The sequence below is a fragment of the Coccinella septempunctata genome, chromosome 9 (genome assembly GCF_907165205.1).
Source record: "Coccinella septempunctata chromosome 9, icCocSept1.1, whole genome shotgun sequence".
Taxonomy (NCBI): domain Eukaryota; kingdom Metazoa; phylum Arthropoda; class Insecta; order Coleoptera; family Coccinellidae; genus Coccinella; species Coccinella septempunctata.
The window spans coordinates 5,459,686-5,471,077 of record NC_058197.1 but is presented as its reverse complement, the minus strand read 5'-3'; positions in this window follow the sequence as shown (position 1 = coordinate 5,471,077).

Genomic DNA, 11,392 nt, shown 5'->3' with positions numbered 1-11,392 from the left:
ACATTAAAAAGCTCCATAAAAAATTATACTCACTCAGTATCTGGCTGGTTGCCTGTGTGTAGGATTAAATCTAAAAATTTTAATAACATCAAATTTGTTATTATTGAAAAAATTTAATGAATGATACTTACAGCTGGATGGCTTACCCCACCGATAGTATGATGCTCATTTTTAACAAAATTTATATATATATATAAGAATAACATACGCATCACTCACACTAATACTCATAAGTGGATTCTTCAGGAGAAACTGATCAACTGACTCTAAAATAATATTACCTGAGACGAAAGCGTATGAATGATCTATGCAGATGCATTTGTGGTTATAATAAATTCATTTTTTCATAAAAAAATAATTTTACTCACTCAGCATGAGTTGGTGGAAGATTAATTCTAAAGAATATCTAATTTTCCATTACACTAATTGTACTCACAGGGTATAAACTGGAGGCGCCAGTGTCCTATGTGTGGAATCAATTCTGAAGAAAAACAAAACAAAAAATATCACATTTGAAATCTTCATAAAAAATTATACTCACTCCGTATCTGGCTGGTTGCCTGTGTGTAGGATTAAATCTAAAAATTATAATTACATCAACTTTGTTATTATTGAAAAAATTAAAAGAATGATACTTACAGCTGAATGGCTTCTTACACCGATAGTATGAATATCTTTTTCTATAATAACAAAATACATATAAGATTAATATACGCATCACCCAACACTGATACTCACAGGTGGCTTCTTCAGGAGAAACTGATCAACTGACTCTAAAATAATATTACCTGAGAAGAAAGCGTACAAATGATCTATATAGATGCATTTGTAGTTATGATAAATTCATTTTTTCATAAAAAAATAATTTTACTCACTCAGCCTAAGTTGGTGGATGATTAATTATAAAAAATATCTAATTTTTCAAAAAACTAATTGTACTCACTGGGTATAAACTGGAGGTTCCGGAGTCCTAGGTGTGGGATCAATTCTAAAAAAAAAACAAAAATATCACATTAAAAATCATTATAAAAATTATATTCACTACGTATCTGGTTGCCTGTGTGTAGGATTAAATATAAAAATTATAATAACCTACATCATTTTTGTTATTATTGAAAAAAATTAAATGAATGATATTTACAGCTGAATGGCTTCTTCCACCGATAGTATGATAATCATTTTCTATAATAACGAAATACAGATAAGATTAATATACGCATCACTCAACACTAACACTCACAAGTGGATTCTTCAGGAGAAACTGATCAACTGACTCTAAAATAAAATTACCTGAGACAAAAGCGTATAAATGATCCATCTAGATGCATTTGTGGTTAGGATAAATTCATTTTTTCATAAAAAAAATATTTTACTCCCTCAGCATTAGTTGGTGAAAGATTAATTCTTAAAAATATTTAATTTTTCATAAAACTAATTGTACTCACTGGGTATATACTGAAGGCGCCAGTGTGCTAGGTGTGGGATCAATTCTAAAAAAAAAACAAAACAAAAAATATCACATTAAAAATCATCATAAAAATTATACTCACTACGAATCTTGTGGCCTGTGTTTAGGATTAAATATAAAAATTATAATTCCTTCAACTTTGTTATCATTAAAAAAATTAAATGAATGATACTTACAGCTGAATGGCTTCTTCCACCGATAGTATGAATATCATTTTCTATAATAACAAAATACATATAAGATTAATATACGCATCACTCAACACTGACACTCACAAGTGGATTCTTCAGGAGAAACTGATTAACTGACTCTAAAATAATATGACCTGAGACAAAAGCGTATGAATGATCTATCTAGATGCATTTGTGGTTATGATAAATTCATTTTTTCATAAAAAAATAATTTGACTCACTCAGCATAAGTTGGTGGATGATTAATTCTAAAAAATATCTAATTTTTCAGAAAACTTATTGTACTCACTAGGTATAAACTGCAGGTTCCGGTGTCCTAAGTGTGGGATCAATTCAAAAAAAAAACAAACAAAAAAATATCACATTGAAAATAATCATAAAAATTATACTCACTACGTATCTGGTTGCATTTGTGTAGGAATAAATTTCAAAATTATAATTACCTACATCAACCTTGTTATTATTGAAAAAAATTAAATGAATGATACTTACAGCTGAATGGCTTACTCCACCGATAATATGATGATCATTTTCTATAATAACAAAATATATATGAGAATAACATACGCATCACTCAACATTGATACTCACAAGTGGATTCTTCCGGAGAAACTAATCAAATGACTCTAAAATAATAGTACCTGAGACGAAAGCGTATAAATGATCTATCTAGATGCATTTGTGGTTATGATAAATTCATTTTTTCATAAAAAAATAATTTGACTCACTCAGCATGCGTTGCTGGATGATTAATTCTAAAAAATATCTAATTTTTCAGAAAACTTATTGTACTCACTAGGTATAAACTGCAGGTTCCGCTGTCCTAGGTGTGAGATCAATTCGAAAAAAAAAACAAAACAAAAAATATCACATTAAAAATGATCATGAAAATTATACTCACTACGAATCTTGTGGCCTGTGTTCAGTATTAAATATAAAAATTATAATTACCTACATCAACTTTGTTATTATTGAGAAAAATTAAATGAATGATACTTACAGCTGAATGGCTTCTTCCACCGATAGTATGATAATCATTTTCTATAATAACGAAATACAGATAAGATTAATATACGCATCACTCAACACTGACACTCACAATTGGATTCTTCAGGAGAAACTGATAAACTGACTCTAAAATAATATAACGTGAGACGAAAGCGTATAAATGATCTATCTAGATGCATTCGTGGTTCATTTTTTTTTTTTAATTATTTTACTCACTCAGCATAAGTTGGTGGAAGATTAATTCTAAAAAATATCTCATTTTTCATAAAACAAATTGTACTCACTGGGTATAAATTGGAGGCGCCAGTGTCCTAGGTGTGATATCAATTTGAAAGAAAACAAAACAAGAAATATCACATTAAAAATCATCATGAAAATTATACTCACTACGAATCTTGTGGCCTGTGTTCAGTATTAAATATAAAAATTATAATTCCTTCAACTTTGTTATCATTAAAAAATTTAAATGAATGATACTTAAAGCTGAATGGCTTCTTCCACCGATAGTATGAATATCATTTTCTATAATAACAAAATACATATAAGATTAATATACGCATCACTCAACACTGACACTCACAGTTGGATTCTTCAGGAGAAACTGATTAACTGACTCTATAATAACATCACCTGAGACGAAAGCGTATAAATGATCTATCTAGATGCATTTGTGGTTAGGATAAATTCATTTCTTCATAAAAAATTATTTTACTCACTCAGCATAGGTTGGTGGAAGATTAATTCTAAAAAATATATCATTTTTCATGAAACTAATTGTACTCACTGGGTATACACTGGAGGCGCCAATGTCCTAAATGTGGGATCAATTCTACCAAAAAACAAAACAAAAAATATCACATTGAAAATCATCATAAAAATTATACTCACTACGTATCTTGTGGCCTGTGTTTAGGATTAAATATAAAAATTATAATTACATCAACTTTGTTATTATTGGAAAAATTAAATGAATGATACTTACAGCTGAATGGCTTCTTCCAATGATGGTATGATAATAATTTCCTATAATAACGAAATACAGATAAGATCAATAAACGCATCACTCAACACTGACACTCACAAGTGGATTCTTCAGGAGAAACTGATTAACTGACTCTTTAATAATATCACCTGAAACGAAAGCGTATAAATGATCTATCTAGATGCATTTGTGGTTAGGATAAATTCATTTCTTCATAAAAAAATTATTTTACTCACTCAGCATAAGTTGGTGGAAGAATAATTCTAAAAAATATATCATTTTTCAAAAAACTAATTGTACTCACTGGGTATACACTGGAGGCGCCAATGTCCTAAATGTGGGATCAATTCTACAAAAAAACAAAACAAAAAATATCACATTGAAAATCATCATAAAAATTATACTCACTACGTATCTTGTGGCCTGTGTTTAGGATCAAAAATAAAAATTATAATTACATCAACTTTTTTATTATTGGAAAAATTAAATGAATGATACTTACAGCTGAATGGCTTCTTCCACCGATAGTTTGAATATCATTTTCTATAATATCAAAATACATATAAGATTAATTTACGCATCACTCAACACTGACACTCACAAGTGGATTCTTCAGGAGAAACTCATTAACTGACTCTAAAATAATATTACTTGAGACGAAAGCGTATAAATGATCTATCTAGATGCATTTGTGGTTAGGATAAATTCATTTTTTCAAAAAAAAAAAAATAATTTGACGCACTCAGCATAAGTTGGTGGATAATTAATTCTAAAAAATAACAAATTTTTCGAAAAACTAATTGTACTCTTTGGGCATAAACTGGAGGTTCCGGTGTCCTAGGTGTGGGATCAATTCTAAAAAAAAACAATACAAAAAATATCATATTAAAAATCATCATAAAAATTATACTCACTACGTATCTGGTTGCCTGTATGTAGGATTAAATATAAAAATTATAATTACCTACATCAACTTTGTTATTATTGAAAAAAATTAAATGTATGATACTTACAGCTGAATGGCTTCTTCCACCGATAGTATGATAATCATTTTCTATAATAACAAAATACAGATAAGATTAATATACGCATCACTCAACACTGACACTCACAAGTCGATTCTTCAGGAGAAACTGAGTAACTGACTCTAAAATAATATTACCTGAGACAAAAGCGTTAAATGGATAAAGGGATAGGATAAATTCATTTCTTCATAAAAAAATTATTTTACTCACTCAGCATAAGTTGGTGGAAGATTAATTCTAACGAATATTTCATTTTTCGCAAAACTAATTGTACTCACTGGGTATAAACTGGAGTTGCCAGTGTCCTAGGTGTGGGATCAATTCTAAAAAAAAACAAAACAAAAAATATCACATTAAAAATCATCATAAAAATTATACTCACTACGTATCTTGTGACCTGTGTTTAGGATTAAATATAAAAATCATAATTACATCAACTTTGTTATTATTGCAAAAATTAAATGAATGATACTTACAGCTGAATGGCTTCTTCCACCGATAGTATGAATATCATTTTCTTTAATACCAAAATACTTCTGAGATTAATATACGCATCACTCAACACTGATACTCACAAAGTGGCTTCTTCAGGATAAACTGATCAACTGACTCTAAAATAATATTACCTGATACGAAACCGTATAAATGATCTATATAGATGCATTTGTGGTTATGATAAATTAATTTTGTCATAAAAAAATAATTTTACTCACTCAGCATACGTTGGTGGATGATTAATTCTAAAAAATATCTAATTTTTCAGAAAACTTATTGTACTCACTAGGTATAAACTGCAGGTTCCGGTGTCCTAGGTGTGGGATCAATTCAAAAAAAAAAACAAAACAAAAAATATCACATTAAAAATAATCATAAAAATTATATTCACTACGCATCTGGTTGCATTTGTGTAGGAATAAATTTCAAAATTATAATTACCTACATCAACTTTATTATTATTGAAACAAATTAAATGAATGATACTTACAGCTGAATGGCTTACTCCACCGATAATATGATGATCATTTTCTATAATAACAAAATATATATGAGAATAACATACGCATCACTCAACATTGATACTCACAAGTGGATTCTTCCGGAGAAACTGATCAAATGATTCTAAAATAATAGTACCTGAGACGAAAGCGTATAAATGATCTATCTAGATGCATTTGTGGTTATGATAAATTCATTTTTTCATAAAAAAATAATTTGACACACTCAGCATGCGTTGGTGGATGATTAATTCTAAAAAATATCTAATTTTTCAGAAAACTTATTGTACTCACTAGGTATAAACTGCAGGTTCCGGTGTCCTAGGTGTGGGATCAATTCAAAAAAAAAAACAAAACAAAAATATCACATTAAAAATGATCATAAAAATTATACTCACTACGTATCTGGTTGCATTTGTGTAGGAATAAATTTAAAAATTATAATTACCTACATCAACTTTGTTATTATTGAAAAAAATTAAATGAATGATACTTACAGCTGAATGGCTTCTTCCACCGATAGTATGATAATCATTTTCTATAATAACGAAATACAGATAAGATTAATATACGCATCACTCAACACTGACACTCACAAGTGGATTCTTCAGGAGAAACTGATTAACTGACTCTAAAATAATATAACGTGAGACGAAAGCGTATAAATGATCTATCTAGATGCATTCGTGGTTAGGATAAATTAATTTTTTAATAAAAAAAATTATTTTACTCACTCAGCATAAGTTGGTGGAAGATTAATTCTAAAAAATATCTCATTTTTCATGAAACTAATTGTACTCACTGGGTATAAATTGAAGGCGCCAGTGTTCTAGGTGTGGGATCAATTTAAAAAAAACAAAACAAGAAATATCACATTAAAAATCATCATAAAAATTATACTCACTTCGAATCTTGTGGCCTGTGTTTAGTATTAAATATAAAAATTATAATTACTTCAACTTTGTAATCATTAAAAAAATTAAATGAATGATACTTACAGCTGAATGGCTTACTCCACCGATAATATGATGATCATTTTCTATAATAACAAAATATATATGAGAATAACATACGCATCACTCAACATTGATACTCACAAGTGGATTCTTCCGGAGAAACTGATCAAATGATTCTAAAATAATAGTACCTGAGACGAAAGCGTATAAATGATCTATCTAGATGCATTTGTGGTTATGATAAATTCATTTTTTCATAAAAAAAAATTGACTCACTCAGCATAAGTTGGTGGATGATTAATTCTAAAAAATATCTGATGTTTCAAAAAACTAATTGTACTCACTGGGTATAAACTGGAGGTTCCGGTGTCCTAGGTGTGGAATCAATTCAAAAAAAAAAAACAGAACAAAAAATATCACATTAAAAATCATCATAAAAATTATACTCACTACGTATCTGGTTGCCTGTGTGTAGGATTAAATATAAAAATTATAATAACCTACATCAACTTTGTTATTATTGAAAAAAATTAGATGAATGATACTTACAGCTGAATGGCTTCTTCCAATGATGGTATGATAATCATTTTCTATAATAACGAAATACAGATAAGATCAATATACGCATCACTCAACACTGACACTCACAAATGGATTCTTCAGGAGAAACTGATTAACTGACTCTATAATAATATCACCCGAGACGAAAGCATATAAATGATCTATCTAGATGCATTTGTGGTTAGGATAAATTCATTTCTTCATAAAAAAATTATTTTACTCACTCAGCATAGGTTGGTGGAAGATTAATTCGAAAAAATATATAATTTTTCATAAAACTAATTGTACTCACTGGGTATACACTGAAGGCGCCAATGTCCTAAATGTGGGATCAATTCTACAAAAAAACAAAACAAAAAATATCACATTGAAAATCATCATAAAAATTATACTCACTACGTATCTTGTGGCCTGTGTTTAGGATTGAATATAAAAATTATAATTACATCAACTTCGTTATTATTGGAAAAATTAAATGAATGATACTTACAGCTGAATGGCTTCTTCCAACGATGGTATGATAATCATTTCCTATAATAACGAAATACAGATAAGATCAATATACGCATCACTCAACACTGACACTCACAAGTGGATTCTTCAGGAGAAACTGATTAACTGACTCTATAATAATATCACCTGAGACGAAAGCGTATAAATGATCTATCTAGATGCATTTGTGGTTAGGATAAATTCATTTCTTCATAAAAAAATTATTTTACTCACTCAGCATAAGTTGGTGGAAGAATAATTCTAAAAAATATATCATTTTTCATAAAACTAATTGTACTCACTGGGTATACACTGGAGGCGCCAATGTCCTAAATGTGGGATCAATTCTACAAAAAAAAAAACCAAAAAATATCACATTGAAAATCATCATAAAAATTATACTCACTACGTATCTTGTGGCCTGTGTTTAGGATTAAAAATAAAAATTATAATTACATCAACTTTGTTATTATTGGAAAAATTAAATGAATGATACTTACATCTGAATGGCTTCTTCCACCGATAGTTTGAATATCATTTTCTATAATATCAAAAAACATATAAGATTAATATACGCATCACTCAACACTTATACTCACAAGTGGCTTCTTCAGGAGAAACTGATCAACTGACTCTAAAATAATATTACCTGCGACGAAAGCGTATGAATGATCTATCTAGATTCATTTGTGGTTAGGATAAATTCATTTTTTCATAAAAAAATTATTTTACTCACTCAGCATAAGTTGGTGGAAGATTAATTCCAAAAAATATCTCATTTTTCATAAAACTAATTGTACTCACTGGGTATAAACTGGAGGCGCCAGTGTCCTAGGTGTGGGATCAATTCTGAAAAAAAACAGAACAAAAAATATCACATTAAAAATCATCATAAAAATTATACTCACTACTTATCTTGTGGCCTGTGTTTAGGATTAAATAAAAAATTATAATTACATCAACTTTGTCATCATTGAAAAAATCAAATGAATGATACTTACAGCTGAATGGCTTCTTCCACCGATAGTATGAATTTCATTTCCTATAATATCAAAATACATGTAAGATTAATATACGCATCACTCAACACTGATACTCACAAGTGGATTCTTCAGGAGAAACTGATTAACTGACTCTAAAATAGTATTACCTGAGACAAAAGCGTATAAATGATCTATCTAGATGCATTTGTGGTTAGGATAAATTTATTTTTTCATAAAAAAATAATTTTACTCACTAAGCATAAGTTGTTGAAAAATTAATTCTAAAAATTATCTAATTTTTTATAAAAGTAATTGTACTCACTGGGTATAAACTGGAGGCGCCAGTAACCTAAATGTGGGATAAATTCAACAAAAAACAAAACAAAATATATCACATTAAAAAGCTCCATAAAAAATTATACTCACTCAGTATCTGGCTGGTTGCCTGTGTGTAGGATTAAATCTAAAAATTTTAATAACATCAACTTTGTTATTATTGAAAAAATTTAATGAATGATACTTACAGCTGGATGGCTTACCCCACCGATAGTATGATGCTCATTTTTAACAAAATTTATATATATATAAGAATAACATACGCATCACTCACACTAATACTCATAAGTGGATTCTTCAGGAGAAACTGATCAACTGACTCTAAAATAATATAACCTGAGACGAAAGCGTATGAATGATCTATCTAGATGCATTTGTGGTTATAATAAATTCATTTTTTCATAAAAAAATAATTTTACTCACTCAGCATGAGTTGGTGGAAGATTAATTCTAAAGAATATCTAATTTTCCATTACACTAATTGTACTCACAGGGTATAAACTGGAGGCGCCAGTGTCCTATGTGTGGAATCAATTCTGAAGAAAAACAAAACAAAAAATATCACATTTGAAATCTTCATAAAAAATTATACTCACTCCGTATCTGGCTGGTTGCCTGTGTGTAGGATTAAATCTAAAAATTATAATTACATCAACTTTGTTATTATTGAAAAAATTAAAAGAATGATACTTACAGCTGAATGGCTTCTTACACCGATAGTATGAATATCTTTTTCTATAATAACAAAATACATATAAGATTAATATACGCATCACCCAACACTGATACTCACAGGTGGCTTCTTCAGGAGAAACTGATCAACTGACTCTAAAATAATATTACCTGAGAAGAAAGCGTACAAATGATCTATATAGATGCATTTGTAGTTATGATAAATTCATTTTTTCATAAAAAAATAATTTTACTCACTCAGCCTAAGTTGGTGGATGATTAATTATAAAAAATATCTAATTTTTCAAAAAACTAATTGTACTCACTGGGTATAAACAACTGGAGGTTCCGGAGTCCTAGGTGTGGGATCAATTCTAAAAAAAAAAAAACAAAAATATCACATCAAAAATCATTATAAAAATTATATTCACTACGTATCTGGTTGCCTGTGTGTAGGATTAAATATAAAAATTATAATAACCTACATAATTTTTGTTATTATTGAAAAAAATTAAATGAATGATATTTACAGCTGAATGGCTTCTTCCACCGATAGTATGATAATCATTTTCTATAATAACGAAATACAGATAAGATTAATATACGCATCACTCAACACTAACACTCACAAGTGGATTCTTCAGGAGAAACTGATCAACTGACTCTAAAATAAAATTACCTGAGACAAAAGCGTATAAATGATCCATCTAGATGCATTTGTGGTTAGGATAAATTCATTTTTTCATAAAAAAAATATTTTACTCCCTCAGCATTAGTTGGTGAAAGATTAATTCTTAAAAATATTTAATTTTTCATAAAACTAATTGTACTCACTGGGTATATACTGAAGGCGCCAGTGTGCTAGGTGTGGGATCAATTCTAAAAAAAAAACAAAACAAAAAATATCACATTAAAAATCATCATAAAAATTATACTCACTACGAATCTTGTGGCCTGTGTTTAGGATTAAATATAAAAATTATAATTCCTTCAACTTTGTTATCATTAAAAAAATTAAATGAATGATACTTACAGCTGAATGGCTTCTTCCACCGATAGTATGAATATCATTTTCTATAATAACAAAATACATATAAGATTAATATACGCATCACTCAACACTGACATTCACAAGTGGATTCTTCAGGAGAAACTGATTAACTGACTCTAAAATAATATGACCTGAGACAAAAGCGTATGAATGATCTATCTAGATGCATTTGTGGTTAGGATAAATTCATTTCTTCAAAAAAAAATTATTTTACTCACTCAGCATAAGTTGGTGGAAGAATAATTCTAAAAAATATATCATTTTTCAAAAAACTAATTGTACTCACTGGGTATACACTGGAGGCGCCAATGTCCAAAATGTGGGATCAATTCTACAAAAAAACAAAACAAAAAATATCACATTGAAAATCATCATAAAAATTATACTCACTACGTATCTTGTGGCCTGTGTTTAGGATCAAAAATAAAAATTATAATTACATCAACTTTTTTATTATTGGAAAAATTAAATGAATGATACTTACAGCTGAATGGCTTCTTCCACCGATAGTTTGAATATCATTTTCTATAATATCAAAATACATATAAGATTAATTTACGCATCACTCAACACTGACACTCACAAGTGGATTCTTCAGGAGAAACTGATTAACTGACTCTAAAATAATATTACCTGAGACGAAAGCGTATAAATGATCTATCTAGATGCATT